This window comes from Chiloscyllium plagiosum, unplaced genomic scaffold, assembly GCF_037043375.1.
Source record: "Chiloscyllium plagiosum isolate Xiang-an unplaced genomic scaffold, Cpla_swu_hap1 HiC_scaffold_6, whole genome shotgun sequence".
NCBI lineage: Eukaryota > Metazoa > Chordata > Chondrichthyes > Orectolobiformes > Hemiscylliidae > Chiloscyllium > Chiloscyllium plagiosum.
This window is the reverse complement of record NW_028270144.1, coordinates 115,178,398-115,195,133: the sequence shown is the minus strand read 5'-3', so window position 1 is coordinate 115,195,133 and position 16,736 is coordinate 115,178,398. Positions and strand designations below refer to the sequence as shown.

General features: G+C 41.2%; 1 long non-coding RNA gene across 1 annotated transcript in view; it reads right to left on the bottom strand.

Moving 5' to 3' along the window:
- Nucleotides 1–16,736, bottom strand: part of LOC148149844 (uncharacterized) — a 45,468-nt gene that overhangs the window by 7,682 nt on the left and 21,050 nt on the right. Inside the window, exon 2 of the long non-coding RNA XR_015757371.1 lies at nt 12,262–12,366. This is a non-coding gene — a long non-coding RNA (uncharacterized LOC148149844). The remainder of the gene's footprint in view (nt 1–12,261; nt 12,367–16,736) is intronic.

Below are 16,736 nucleotides of genomic sequence, written 5' to 3'. Positions count from 1 at the left end.
TAAGACTATCCCAGAAACTTCACCCCAAAGTCAGTACCTAATTATAATGGAGGGAGAGTGCCACTCCTGTCTGGTATTGGAAAGGTAAGACGTTTTCTTTGCTGTCCAGTTGGAATATCAAATTATCTATTGAATAATTTGATAAACTGAATTTTCCAGTCCTGTTGAAGCTGATCAGGAATCTTCAACTTCTGCTGTAGTTCTGTCGGCAATCCAGACTAATGTCCATATTCTGCCAACATTTATATGGGTAACACCGTCTAAATTTACTTTGGTGGTAGTCTTGATAATTACCAAAACACAAGCTCAATATCCACACAAACTAGAAGGTCAATTTATTTCCAAGGCTGTTTACCAATGATCTTTCATCCCAAGAGCAATCCAACATTGGAACAATCTGCCACAGGATATGATTACCGTCACAGGCACTTTAAATCCTCAAGATCAATTTTAGATTATTTCCATTTCCATTTGAAGATTTAAAGAGCACCTGAGGGTCAACTTTTTCACACATGCAGTGTTGCATACGTGGAACAACCTGCCAGATGAACTAACCCCATACGAACCAACTTCTAATATTGTGTGCACTGGAACTGCATCCCAAAGGCTTAAGAATGCCAACTTCTGTTGCACTGAATAGGAGTTCATTGGTTTGTACTACTGCTGATTCAGCGCAAGACAGAGGCTTAGCTCACTATCGGAAGTAGGGACCATGGTACAGAGACACTACTAATAAATAGGAAGTGTTGTCCTAAAGATGATTTGAGGGGGAAAGCAAAGGAAGCTAGGAGAGACATTCAGGCATTGGGTCAGCCTGACACCAGTCTACAGCAAGGGGCTTTGTGTTAGGGAAGCTACAGGAATATCTTCCAAACCACGGAAGTTGAGTGGGAAGATCTGTTGGCAGGATGTGGGTGCTGACAGAATTAGAGGGCAATTAATCAACACTTAGATGGAACATAAAGATGACAGTGTATGCTCCAGGCAATAACTGCTGCGACTTCATTTCTAATAGGTCTAAATACACTTAAAGAACAAACTTGGACAGAAACAAAGTTTAAAAACGGGGGTAGCTCGGGGAAACCAAGAGTTGTACAGTTACGAAGGCAGGATGTTGTTCTCAAGGGCAAGATGTCCCAAGGAGCCTTATATCTAACAAACATCTTTTTATTGCATTTAGTTACTGTACACATGAAAGAATAAATTTAAAACAATGAGCTATAAATAAAATAATTGGTGCAAAATGAAAGTCTGGAGAATTGAATATCGTCGAATTCCCTCCAAACGATAATGTGGGTCAACCCAAAGCAGGTGGACTGCAGTGGTTCAAGAAGGCAGCTCACCGCTACCTTCTCAAGGGCAACTAGGGACTGGCAATAAATGTTGGCCCAGCCAGCGATGCCCCCACATCCCATGAATGAATAAAAAAGTTGCATCACATCCTATCTCATTGTACTACGCTTATTTGAAATGATGCATTCCTCATTATTCTCAAAACGCAAGCTGATGAAAAGAGATCATCGTCAGTGCTTTAAAGTGGCAATTGAAAGGTAATGACCTGCTCACACTGATCCTCAGCTTGGATTCTGCCAGGGCCACTCAGCTCCTCACCTCATTACAGCCTTATTCCAAATGTGGAACAAAAGAGCTAAATTCCAGAGGGAGGAAGAGAGCATGACAGTACTGTATATCAAGGCAGCATTTAGAGTCATAGAGTCATAGAGATGTACAGCACGGAAACAGACCCTTCAGCTCCACCGTCCAGGTCGAACCAGATATCCCAACCTAACCTAGTCACACCTACTAGCACTTGGCCCTTATCCCTCCAAACCCTTCCTATTCATATACCTATCCAGATGCCTTTTAAATGTTGCAATTCTACTAGCCTCCACCACTTCCTCTGGCAGCCCATTCCACAAACGCACCATCCTCTGCATGAAAAAGTTGCCCCTTAGGTCTCTTTTATATCTTTCCCCTCTCATCCTAAACCTATGCCCTTTCATTGTGGACTCCCCCACTCCAAGGAAAAGACTTTGTCTATTTATCCTATCCATGCCCACATGATTTTATAAACTTCTATAAGGTCCAGGGAAAACAGCACTAGCCTATTCAACCTCCCCCTGTAGCTCAAATCCTCCAACCCTGGTAATATCCTGTAAATCTTTTCTGAATCCTTTCAAGTTTCACAACATCCTTCCGATAGGATTGAATGTGGCATCAAAGAGCCTTAGTAGATTGGACCCAATGAGAATCAGGGTGATAAACTCTTCACTGGTTGGAGTCATACCTGGCACAAAGAAAGATGGTTGTTGGAGGTCAATCATCTCAGCTCCAAGACCTCTCTACAAGAGTTCCTCAGGGTAATGTCCCAGGCCCAATCATCTTCAGCTGTTCATTAATGCCCTTCCCTTCATCATAAAGTCAGGAGTCGTGACACTTATTGAAGATTGCATAATGTTCAGCTCCATTCACAAGTCTTCAGATACTGGCCACATGGTGCATAATATGGGAAATTGTGAAATTGTTCATTTTGGCACTATGAATAAAAAAAAAATCAAAGGATCACTTAAGTGGAGAAGGATGGCAAAATTCTGAGGTACAGAGGGATTTAGGTGTTCTGATACATGTCAAGGTGGACATGAAAAGGATGTCTCCTGTTGTGGGTCAGTCCAGAATGAGGGGACATTGTTTGAAATTAGATGCTGCCATTTCAGGACAGAGATGAGAGGAACATTTTCTCTCAGACGATTGTGCAATTTTGGAACTGTCTACCTCAGAAAAAAGTGGAGGTGAAGTCACTGACTATTTCTACTTCAGAGGTGAGCATAACTTTGTTAAGTAGGAGAATCAAGTGTTCTTGGGACTAAATGGGAACATGGAAATTGAAACGCAAACTGATGAACTATGGTTCTATTGAATGGCAGAGCAGATCTGAGGACCTGAGGATCTGAGTTTACTTCTGCTCCTCGTTCATATGTTCATAAATTCATATATTATTATGACGTGAGGGATGAGGAACATCAATTATGCAAAGAGACCAGAGAAACTGGGATTGTTTTGCTTAAAGCAGAAAAGGATAAGTATAGATTTAATAGAGCTTTAAAACCATGGAATGTTTTCTTTAAGTAAACAGAGAAATAAACTGTTTTCACAAGTAGGAAGATCAATGTCCAGAGGACAGCTTTAGAAACAACGGGATAAATCTTACATCATGGGGCTGAATCTTATAAGGCTCTGAATGACATGGACTATGGTGGGAAATCTGGGAGAATTATGTGAGAAGTCGATTAAGGCCTGTCTCGACACAGGAGCAACAAGTCCCATTTTCTCAGGAGTTGAGATGAGATTCTCATTAGGAGTGGTGAGGTGCCTATTAATAGGGATTATTGTTCAGCATCACCCCCATTAACACTGCTACTCAGGCTTGATAGATACTAGATGCTGAGAATTCCCAACTCGAAAGTCCAAGTGGGTGCATGGTGATTCTGGCTGAGTGTTTGTTTGTCCAGTGCTCCCTCACCTCACACCTACATGGGTGCTGACAGCATCTCTGCCGTGCAGGCACCAAGCCAGACAGCTAGCCATTATTGTCAGCTGGAGCAGGCAAGGGGTGGACATGCTGCTCCACATCACCTTGCTATGCCAGTGTGACACCAGCACCATGTGTGAGCAGCTGGCATGTCTGGCACACTGCACCTGCTTCAGCTATGTTTCAATATCAGAGGGGAGAAGTGCCCAGTCATGTCAAGGGAGACACACTTCAGTCAGGCGAATCAGTCAAGGATAGCCACCGATCTCAGTACAGGGGCTTGAGCACACTATGTCAACTGCTTGGGGCAGATAGTCTGAGGATCCTTGGTGAAGAACTGAAAGTAGGGATTATTAATCCAGAGACCCAGGTCATGTTCTGGGGGCCTGGGTTCGAATCCCACCATGGCAGCTGGTACAAGTTGAATTCAGAAATCTCTGGAATTAAGAGTTTAATGATGACCTTGAATCCATTGTTGATTGTTGGAAACACCTATCTGGTTCGTTAATGTTCTTTGGGGAAGGACACTGACATCCTTACCTAGTCAGGCCTATATGCGACTCCAGACCCACTGCATATAGGTGACTCTTAAATGCCCTCTGGGAAATAAGGATAGGCAATAAATGTTTGCCTAGCATGACTCTTTATCTTTTTATAGTTACGGCAAGCATAGAGCTAGCGTTGCACATGAGGGGTGCAACAGCACTGGGATTAGCAATTAATGAAGTAGGTTTGGACCAATCACACAGGAAATTCCATTCGGTCTCACTGAGAGAAACCCCTTGATGAGACTGAATGAAAATGACCCTTTTCCAAATCATCATAAGGTTCAGTTTGGGCACTCTGACTAATAACATGCTGGAAGCAGATTTAAAAATAACATTCATTTTTAGATCTTTACTCAGCTCAGCCACAGTACGAAAGTGGTGAATGCTTAAAATTTATTTCAAAAATTGAAGAACTTTCTGCTACAAAATAGGAGAAAGGGAGGACAGCAGATGCTGGAGAGTCAGAGTCGAAAGGTGTGGCGCTGGAAAAGCACAGCCAGTCAGCTGGCATCCGAGGAGCAGGAGAGTTGACGCTTCGGGTATAAGTCCTTCAGTTAGGAATGATGAAGAGCTTATGCCCGAAATTTCAACTCTGCTGCTCCTGAGATGCTGCTTGACCTCTGTGCTTTTCCAGCACCATTCTTTTCAAATTTATGCTACATAATGACAAGTTTCATGAGTGTTGGTGAAACCACAACCTTCTGGGCAAGAATAAAGATTATTGTCAAGGAATGTTTTTTAAAAATCAGTTCTTGGGATGCATGTGTTGCTGGCTGGGTTAGCATTTGTTGCTAATTTCTCATTGCCTTTGAGAAGGTGACAGTGAGCTTACTTTTTGAACAGCTGCAGTCCGTGTGCTGCAGGTAAACCCACAATACAATAAGAAAGGGAGTACAGGTATTTTGACTCAGTAACATTGAAGTGAAAATCTATTCTTAAGCCAGGATAGTGAGTGGCTTGGAGAGGAATGTGTAAAAGTAGTGGGGGTGAGGGGGAGTAGGCTCAGGAACATTTTGATGCAACAAATTGATAGTAAAATGAAAGATTTAACTTCACTCCTCCAAAGATACTGAACTGACTGAACAAACGGTTCTGAGAATCATACTCACGGTAACTGAGTGGTTAGCACTGCTGCCTTACAGAGCCAGGTACCCGAGTTTTGTTCCACCCTTGAGTGACTGGCTGTGGGAGTTTGCACATTCTCTCTGTGTCTTTGTGGGTTTCCTCTGTGTGCTCTGGTTTCCTCCCACATTCCAAAGGTGTTCAGGTTAGGTGGATTGGCCATGCCAAATTGTCCCATAATGTGCAGATTGGGTGGGTTAGTCATGGTAAATGTGCAGATAGGGTCTGGGTGGGAATTATTTGGAGGATCAATATGGAATCGATGTGCCAGATGGCCTCGTGCCACACTCTAGGGTTTCTATATATAAAAATCATCTTTATTTGTGATCTATTTGTGTGATCTTTTAGCTATTCTAATGTTCATAGAGTCATACAGCATAGAAACAGACCCTTTGGACCAACCAATCCAGACTGAATATAGTACCACACTAAACTAGTCCCACCTGCCTGCTCCTGGCCCATACCCCTTCAAACCTCTCCTACTCATGTGCTTATCCAAATGTCTGTTACATGTTGTAATTGTGCCATCATCCACCACTACCTCAGGAAGTTCATTCTCCAGAAGAACCACCCTCTGTGTAAACATTTGTCCCTCAAGTCATATTTAAATCTCTCTCTTCTCATCTTAAAAATATATCCCCTAATCTTGAAATCCCCCATCATCAGGAAAAGGCACCTACCATTAACTCCACCTATACCCCATATGATTTTATAAATTTCTGTGAGCTTACCTCTTAACCTCCTTCACTCCAGTGAAAAATGTCTCTGACCATTCAGCCTTTCTTTATAATTCAAACTTTCCTTACCCACTAATCTGTTCTGAAACTTCTTCAGCTTAATATCCTTCCTATAACTGGTGACCAGAACTGGGTACAGTACTCCAGAAATACAAGATGTTAGCCCAAGAGTTGTAGGTGAAGAGGTGGAACACCTGTGTCTCTTAAACTGAGGCTATTGAAGGTGACCATGATGATCAGCATGGACTCTATGGGCCATAGGGGCCTTTTTTCTGTGCTGTAGACATCTATTGCTTGGTTAAGGAGCTCTGGCTTTTGAGGACTGGCCCCTCAAGGAAAATGTTGATCACATCTAAACCAGTCCCCCAGATCACCATGCTGACTAGGAGGATCCAACATGATAGATCTCCACCTGGGACCTCCTACCACAGCATTCCCTAATCCTCCTATCAATGTCAGGTAGAGATTCTGGTCGGATTTGGAAAGAAGTCAGAGAGGAAGGGAAATTAACTGTAAAGATCACCCAGGGTCTGAAGGGTCACCACTTGAATCTCACGCACCAGTGTCTACATACTTTCCTCATAAAATTGGAACCTTTGTTTATTTTTGTCCTCAATTGCAAAGAAATTCTTCTCAAAACTCTAGGACTCATTCCTGAAGTTTCCAGCAGCTTTTAATTGAATTTCAAGTCAAATAATCTGGGTTCAAATTCTTACTCATTAAGTGTTAATGTCTGATGCACGCATTTGATGCCTGATTTTATTCTATTATTTGATGTTCAAAGTGTTCCTCTTTCCTGGTGTGACATCTGTGGTTACTAAGCCTGGACTTGTTGCTAAATTAACTGCATATTTTTCACTACAATTACATTTACCAGAGAAAATTAAATGACAAGCAGTACAATCAATATCCACACAACTGGTACATGAACATAATGAGATATTGGAACATAGAAAAACCACCAATAGTGGAAATATGAAGCATCAGCCATAAATAGAATCAAAACATTCAGTCCAACTCTTCCATGACAACCAGATATCTTAAACTGATCTAGTCCCATTTGCCAGCATTTGGCCCATACCCCTTTAAACCCTTCCTATTCATGTACCCATCAGGTGTCTTTTAGATGATGTAATTGTACCATCCTGCACCACTTCCTCTGCAGTTTGTTCATTACAAGCACCACCCTCTGTGTGTAGAAGTTGCCTTTTAATTCATTCCCCTCTCACTTAAGCGTATGCCCTCTAGCTTTGATCTCCCTTACCCTGGGAGAAAAGACCTTGGCTATTCACCTTATCCATGCCTCTTCTGATTTTATAGACCTCTGTAAGGTCAGCCCTCAGCCTCCAGTATTCCAGGGGAAAAAAAACCCAGCCTATTCAGCCTCTACCTATTGTTCAAATTTTCCAAATCCAAGCAACAACCTTGTAAATCTTTTCTGAACCCTTTCAAGTCTAACAATATATTTCCTATAGCAGGGAGACCAGAGTGGATGCAGTATTCCAAAGGTGGCTTAGCCAATGTTATGTACAGCCGTAACATGACATCCCAACTCTTATAATCAATGCACTGACCAATGAAGACAAGTGTGCCAAATGCCTTCTTCACCATTCTCTCTACCTATAACTCCACTTTCAAGGAACTATGCACCTACATCCTTAGGTCTCTTTGTTCAAGGAGGCTGTCACCTTCACAGCCACCAGGAAGAGGCTAGCCTCCTCCTAGTATTGACATAGATCTGTCACTGTTATATGGGACATACAAAACATTCATTGCCACTGTTCACCCCCAGGAGATGAAATTGAGACCAGAAAGTTCTCATCATCCTTTGGACTCCATGCATCCCAAGGGACCCTGTGACCGCGACTTCTTCCTGATTCAGATGCTCCTCATCCTCCGAGGTGACCTTCTGCTGCCGTCAGCTCAGGTCCTCCTGCATCCATATTCTTGAGGAGGTGGCCACAGCAACCACCAATAGCCAGGTACAGAACTCTCCGGACCTTGACTGACCTCAACAGAGAACAAAAAAGTGTAAGAGGCTCTTAGTTGTCAGAAGAATCATTGGCAACATTTCCTGTAATATGCGTAAGACAATATGGAGACAGATAGAGACTTCCAATGGCCATGCAGCTTTGAGGGAACATTGGTTGTTGGTGGTATGACCTATGGATGATGGTTGACCATGTCTCTATACAGTGAGACATACCCTGATAGCAAAGGCCATTCCTCCATCATCTGCTGAGGACAAACCTCAGCACATTCACCAGTTTGGTGCGGCATACATCAAGATAATAGCTCCCCAAATCATCGCACCCCCGTCTGTGTGTCTGACCAAAACAACAAGTCAATACAAGAACACTGAGGATCTTGGCTCAGGCTGAAGTGCAAACAAGGCAAAGCATGGATGGTGCGAGAATGTAGGTGGGCACTAGTTGAGTGAGCGCAATGAGCACTAGCAGGCAGCCCTGAGATGCAGCTTAGTCCACTCAGTGAGCTGGGAGCCCTGTCCCTGTGAAAGGTGCCCCTGCTGCAGTCTTTCAACACTAGGAGTTGGGATACCCTTCAGTGCAAGTCTGTGTTTCCAGTGCAACCTGACAGTGTATCAGAGAGGTGTCATAATGAGGTGAGGTGCTGGCAAATGCCAGATGCCAATGTCCGTGGATGTGGGAAGCATGTTGTGGGTGTCTGTGGATCATACCCTGAGAGGTTTGGTTCAATGCAACGTGGAGCTCCTTCAGAACAAGCAGTGAGCTAGATTAATCAGTTCCTCACTCTGATTTCCATGACAACTTTCCTCCAAGTCGAACTTTTTTTTGCCACATTTGCTAAGTAGAAAGCTGAATTTTTATGAAGTGTATTGGGCCGTCAATAAATCATTTATCAAGCAATGATTATTTTAACTCACCACTGCCTTGTGACAAGCTGTTTGTGGAAAGCATAAAAGATAGAGTGCATCGAAGCTGTTCTGATGGAGAGTCACAGAATAAAAATCTTAATTCTGCTTTCTTCCCACCAATGTCACCAGATCTGCCGAATTTATCCAGCAATTTCTGTTTTTGTTGGAAGAGTTACTCCCAATGTTGAGATAGACCTCTCATCTGAATTTGCCCCAAATTTCACCTTGGTCCATGTCACTTAGACCCCCATGCGTTTCCGCCCTTGCTTTCTGATTTAAAATCTAACCCATGTGTGCAGATTATTGATTTCAGAAACCAAAAAGTTTCAAGTGGCACTAAAGCACAGCTCTAAATAGAGACTTTACAGCAATCCAAAGGATGCTTCAAAATAAACCTTTCAAATTTGTGACTTCCCCCACCTTGACAGATAAGGGCAATGAATGCATGGGAACATGACCATCAGCCAGTTCCCCTCCAAAGCATACACCATCCTGACTTGGACGTACATTGCTGTTCATTCACATCACAGGATTAAAAACCTGGAACTTTCTGTCTAATAATACTGTGGGAACATCTTCATGACTGTTTCAAAAGGAAGACTTTTCCAAATGAATTAGGATTGGACAACAGGTATCGATCTTCAGAGCAATACCAATGTCTAGCAAACAAATAATTTTTTTTATCACTAGTTCCCAACCTGAAATAGAAAAAGAGATACAATATGAGTAACAACTATTGTTGAGTCATAAATTATGGACATGAATAGCATGTGTATCATGCACATGTGCTATCTGTTAAAATTAACTTCCTGTTTCATCAAGAGGAAGTCAAAGTGCACCGTTGTTACGATGTGGTAGAGTGAAGCAAACTAGCAAAGCTGAAGCTGAAGTGCTAAAATGGTACAGCTGCCATAATCTCCTCCTTCCCATATGACTGCAGACTAAATTTGGAAAGCAATGCGGACTTCAGATGAATAATTCAATATTATGTAATTAATGGTTTCAAAACAGTATAATTGGCTGCAACCTTTTTGCACTGGAATTTTCATGAAAATTAAGCACTGCAGATTTCCCACTATCCTATACTTGAATCATTTGATCCATTTAGTGAAACCACCTCAGTCTACTGCATTGGGATTAATGAAAGCTGAAATATCTATCCCTTAACTTTTGATTATTCAAACATGATTATTTTGTTGCACAAGTTATTTCTGTATCCAGATAGTTATTAAACTTATTGTCCTTCAGAATGCTTTACAATCATATGGATAATGTGCAGAGCCCACTTAAATAGTCCTTCTTTCCAAGGGAGAACAAGGTTTAGAATTCCCTCCTACCGAGACTGCCTGGTACAGTAGATAAGTCTTTTCACCTCCGGGAAATAGATTGCAATTCAAATTAGACAGATGGGATAAAATACTGCTACAGTTAAGGACTGCAAGTGAAATAGGGTTGGGCAGTGTCAGTTGAGCTCCCAGCAGATAAGTGGCTACCACATGAAACTGCCTTTAATCGAATCCAAACTAGCTCTAATTTGACAAAATTACACAGTGTCTACTTAGATAACTTGGAGAACCCAGCACCTGAACCCAGCACACTGGTTCAGCAACAGTTTCTTTTCTGAAGCAAATACTTGATGAAAATATTGAGTGCTGTCATTTCAGAAAATGATTGCTTATGTCAGTTTTAAAATTCATTCAGAACTTGCGGGCTGAGCCAGCATTCATTACCCTTGAGAAAGTGGTGAGGAGCTAGCTTCTTGAACCAAGTGAAGTGTGTGATGAAGGACGAGTGCTCCGAAAGCGTGCAATTCCAAGTAAACCTGTTGGGCTATAACCTGGTGTCATCTGACTTCTGACTTTGCACACCCCCGTCCAACACCGGCACCTCCATGTCATGGCTACCTTCTTGAACCACAGCAGACCATGTGCTGTAGGTAGCCCCACAAACACCGTCAGAGATGGAGGTCGAGAATTTTGACCCAATTATACTGAAGGAACAGCGAAATATTTCCAAGTCCAGATGGTGAGTAGCTTGAAGAGATACTTGAAGATGGTGGTGTTCCCATGTATCTGCTACCTTTGTCCTTCCAGAAGGAAGTGCTTGTTAGTTTGGAAGGTGCTGTGGTAGATTGGTACTTGGTACAGAGAGGATGATATGTCATTCCAGAATAATGATCTCCCAATACGACAAAAAAAACCCCAAACTACAAACTACTAAGGTGCTTTGTGGAGAAAAATCAGAGTCAACTATTCTGAAGATGAGTCACTGGATCTGAAACTTTGACCTTGATTTCTCTCCATGGATGCTGCCAGATCTGTGGAATTTTTCCAGCAATTTTGATTTTGTTTCTGATTTCCAGCATTTGAAGTTCTTTTGGTTTATCCCTAAGTGTTTAGAGTCATAGAGGTATACAGCATGGAAACAGACCTTTTGGTCCAACTCATCCATGCTTACCAGATATTCTACACTCATCTAGTTCCATTTGCCAGCACTTGGCCAATATCCCTGTAAACTCCTCCTATCCATGTACCCAACCAGATGTCTTTTAAATGTTGTAATGGTACTAGTCTCCATCACCTCCTCTGGCAGCCCATTCCATGCACACACCACCCTCTGGGTGAAAAAGTTTTCCTTAGGACCTTTTAAACCTTTACCCCCTCACCTTAAACCTATGCCCTCCAGTTTTGGACTTCCCTACCCTGGTGAAAAGACCTTAACAATTTATCCTATCCATGCCCCTCATGATTTTATAAACTTCTATAAGGTCACCCCTCAGCCTCCAATGCTCCAGGGAAAACAGCCCCAACCTATTCAGCCTCTCCCTAATCGCTCAAAACCTCCAACCCTGGCAATGTCCTTGTAAATCTTTTCTGAACTTTTTCAAGTTTCACAATGCCTTTTTCTGCCTTGCTTTCAAACCGAGAAAAGTGACTGGTTAGCCAAACTCTGTGTGATAACAGAATTGAAAAAGGTAGAAGAAAAATGTGAGCAAAATGGTTTACAACAAAAGTAATGGAGGGATTCAACAGCTAATGGTCTAACAACATTCTCAACACTCAGGAAAAGTTGCACAGTACTAAATATCATGAGGAAATGTTGGTTTTCCAGGATATTAAATAAGCTCCATTTTTGAACTTTTCAAAATTCCTGCCCCATTTGATTTAAATCAGTGCTCAGTTAGATAGGTTTTATTCACTTATTAATAAAGAGGGGAGGAGATGACCTAGTGGCATTATCGCTGCATTGTTAATCCAGAGACCCAGGTAATGTTCTGGGGGCCTGGGTTTTAAACCTGCCACAGCAGATGGTGGAGTTTGAATTCAATTTTTTTTTAAATCTGGAATTGAGAGTCTAATGATAACCATTATGAATTGTCAGAAAAACCTATTTGGTTCATTAATTTCATTCAGGGAAGAACATCCTTACCTGGTCTAGACTACATAAGACTCCAGACCCACAGTATTGCAGTTGACTCTTAACTGCCCTCAGGGATGGGCAATACATGCTGGCTCAGCCAGCAACGGCCTCAACCTGTAAATGAATTAAAAAAATACAAATCTGATGAGCCTGGGTTCAGTTGAAAACATTAAAACTAAGAGTGACAGATATTTGTGAGGCATGCATATAAAGCAATACGAGCAGACAGTATTGAGCAAAAAACAAGCCATGATCTAATTGAATAACTGAACATGCACTGAGGGGCTGAATGGCCTTTATCTACTCATATGCTCCTATGATCTCACTCATTACTTTACATGGCCTAAAGCACGAGGGAATGCAATGCACTGTCTCATTGTTCGCCTGAGTATTGTCTTGTGTTGTGCATAACTCATTAACAGGCATGAGAGCAACATTTTCACAATGCAAAAATAATTCCTCCTGTCTATGGACATTGCATCTTTATTTTGTTAAAGCTATTGTGCATGGGCCCAAGGTGCTTGTATGAAACCAACATGTTTATGATTTTTTTTTAAAAAGTACATCGATTTGTTGTTTATTATTCCAAGGCTGTGCACTCCTTCCACCATCAGAATTCATAAACTTATCAAATGATTACATAATTGAAGACATCCCTCAGCTGAAACACATCCAAAGTGGATGCAGATCAAACACAATTGAAATTAATAATTCAGTAGCTGACACAGAATTTACATGCATTCTAAACATTGCAACATCAACATGGAATGGATTATTCTATTGACTGGTGTCACTTAGTGGTTCACAGCACACATTAACTTTCCAACTGAAATTTGTATCTTTGATTAAGAGCTTAACCGAATGTTAATGCTGGTGACTGATATCATTTGTATGGAGACGATAATAGATTATGAGTAACAGGAAATATGTTTCTGTCATAGAGTTGGCATTCTTTCATGAAACAAAGGGCAAAGTTTAAATGGTTTATGAATTTTATAGGCACTATACATCTCCTGGCAGTGTAGATACTACTGGTAGTTTCCGGGAATGCAGATAGATGGAAATTGAATGATCATAGCTTTTACTTTGTATTTGTTGAATTTCAGCACCTTTATGTTTACAATCAGGTATAGACCTGAGCTGCTGAGTATTGAGCACATTAATCATTGTACTTTTTTTAAAAAATGAAGGGTTTCATTCACATAGCACTCCTCACAAGCACCAAATCTCTCGTAGCAATTTACAACCAATTAAGTTCTTTTGAAGGGTCGTATGGCAGGAAACACAGCAGGAGAAAGTGAGGACTGCAGATGCTGGAGATCAGAGTTGAAAGCATGGCGCTTGAAAAACACAGCAGGTCAGGCAGCATCCGAGGAGCAGGAGAATCGACATTTCAGGCATTAGCCCTTCATCAGGAATGAGGCAGCCAATTTGTGCATAGTAAGCTCCCGAATCAGCAATGTGATAATGGTCAGATGAGCTGTTTTTCTCATGTTGATCGAAAGATAATTTATAGCCTGGATATCAGTAATAACTGCCCCACTCGTCATTGTAATAGTACTATCTGATCTTTTATGGTAACCTATGAGTACAGATAGATCTATGATTTAAAGTCTTGCCCAAAGGATGACACTTCCAACACTGCAGCATTCTCTGAGTACTGCACCAGAGCGTCAGCTGGAGTTTTGTGTTCAAGTTTCACTGTATGACCTGAACTTAGAACTATCTGACTCATAGGCAAGATTAATGTCAGCCACAGTTAATCTTGTTCAAGAGGTGCAGATTTCTCTCAGCAAACTTCCTGATGTTTGGATAGGAATATTAACTAATGTTATTCCCTTAGCCACATGTAGGAAAGTCTAGGTGCAAGTTAAAGACTTAGATTGAGCTTTTCAAGACAGCATTTCTAGGATATTCCAGGTTAGATCATGAAGGAATGCAGCCATGAATTACAAGAAAAGGATAAAGTTTTATGTTTATGTGATGGATAGAGTAAAGGCAAGCATGGACCAATAACCAGTTTAAGGTTACAGGGTCAGCAGCTAGGACTGAAATGAGGACAGATTTCTTCACCCAGACAATGATAAGCCTGTGAAATTCTCTGTCACGTAAAGTGGTTGGCGCCGAAACATTTAACGTTTTCGAGAAGGAGTTATAGTTCTTAGAGCTAAAGGGGTAATGGGCATTGGGAGAAAATGGAAGCAGGGGACTGAGTTGGATGGTTAGTCATGATCGCATTGAACAGTGGAGCAGCCTTGAAGGGCCAAATGGCCTACTTCTCCTCCTAATTTGTATGTTTCTATGAATTAGGAGTTTGAGACACTGTACACCCTGAGTATATATTCATTAAGTGGTATAGGTGCACACAGTTACCTTGGCAGCTTCTTAAGGCATGCAATCTTCTTCTGGACAGCTTCCAAATGAAAGTCTGGCTGACACCTGTAAACAAAATACTCTTCGATTCTCCCGTACAGATGATATTCTGGTGAAACAGTTGAAGCAAACTTCATCAAGTTCACCTCATGGAATATCATAAATACCGAAAGAACTGCAGATGCTGGAAATCAGAATCAAAAATAGAAATTGCTGGAAAAGCTCAGCAGGTCTGTGACATCATCTGTGAAGAGAAATTGGAGTTAACATTTCAGCTCGAGTGACCCTTCCTCAGAACTCGACTTGAAACGTGAACATTGATTTCTCTCCAGAGATGGGCCAGACCTGCTAAGCTTTTCCAGCAATTTCTGTCTTTGTTTATGTGACATCATGTTCACCATATCAGCCAAACCAACACTGGCCTAAGCTGGAGTAAGATACCAATGGTTTTAGACTCAGTTTTCCACCACCTCTTTTATTTTGTCAGTATTGGCTCTTGACAGCGGCCCAGTTAACCTACAAAAAGTTTAAAACAGAGATTGTCAAATACATGTGATCACTAACAATGATCACACCACTAAAAAGATATTTATGCTGTAATTACCAGGCTTATCTTTCTGAAGGATGTTTAACGGGCAATTAATGTCCAGATACAGGAAGTCCTTACAAGTAATGGAACTGCAGAGCAGTGCAAATCAAGAAACAAATTCTAGATACATAGATCGCATATCTCTTATTTCTGAATTTATTGCCCAATTTGCAAGTTAATTACTGCCCACTGCATTTACAGTGCAATTATATTTTCTGCAGCTCTTTCGTATTGCCATCATTTTTTTAGAATATATAACAAATGAAGAATTTGCATTTATATAGCATCTATCAAGCCCCAGTGTAACTTAGAGAAAATAACCATTTGGAATACTATCTATGTTTCACTATAGATATAATCTAAGCCAGTCCATGCATAGGAAAATCTCACAAACAAACACAGTGAGATGAATCAACACCATGTGAATTTGAGTTTTTCCAACAATTTCTGCGATTTTTCTGATTTTTGTTACATTGAGGTGAATGACCAGGTAATCAGGTCATTCAGTTTCATTTGGGTTTATTGAACAATGAACACTAATCTCACCATGGGAGATACAGCACCTTATCTCCCCCTCCACCTCCATTTTGATTTCATCCCTTCCTGCGCACATTCCTGATGAAGGGCTTATGGATATACCTTACTAGTTTGAGACGCTGTACACCCTGAGCATATATTCATACATTCGTCGATTCTCCTACTCGTCAGATGCTGCCTGACCTGCTGTGCTTTTCTAGCACCACACTGATCGACTCTACTCGCCATATCCCTCCCATACTTTGATGGTTTTTATTGAGCTTAATGGGCTTTGCCTGTAAATTTCTAATTGGCTACATGGAGGTGAGTCACTGGTGGCCAGTAATAGAACAAAAAAAAAACAAAAAAAGTTACAGTGATTTGGTGGTGAGAAAGCCGTTCAATTGTGTGTAATGTCACTTCCATATACAGAGGAACCTCAATTATCTGACTATTGATTATCCGAATTTCAGATTATCTGAAGAAGATTTCAAGGTCCCACAAAAACGTTTCATCAAAGAGGTAAGTGTATTCGACTTACCTGTACTGAAGAACATGTGAAAACACTGGCAAAAATAAAGTAACACAAGCAGCTCAAGCATCAACGACTGGATTTTTTTTAGGTAAGGGTTGTTACACAGCATTTTGCAAAAGTAAGCATTTTACAGGGTATTCCCATCGGTTTACCAAGCTGTTCATTAAACACGTGTGCGAGGAGGTCCTTTTGTCATTCTATCGCGAAACTGAGTTCCCGGAAACTGACAAATGCTCTTGCAATTGTAGAAGCTGTTTGGGGCCTTGTTTAATGCTGGGATTTGATATACAGTATCTATGTGATGGTAAGTCCTTCTCATTTTAATCTGTGATATGCAGACCGCAAGGATTAGTTTTTTTAAAATGGCAGACTCATTAAAATTATAAATGTAAACAAATTCTCCAGTAGAGCACAGCGTTAGATCAGTATGGCTTCCTTGTTTAAGGTAAAATTGATTCTCCGATAATCGAG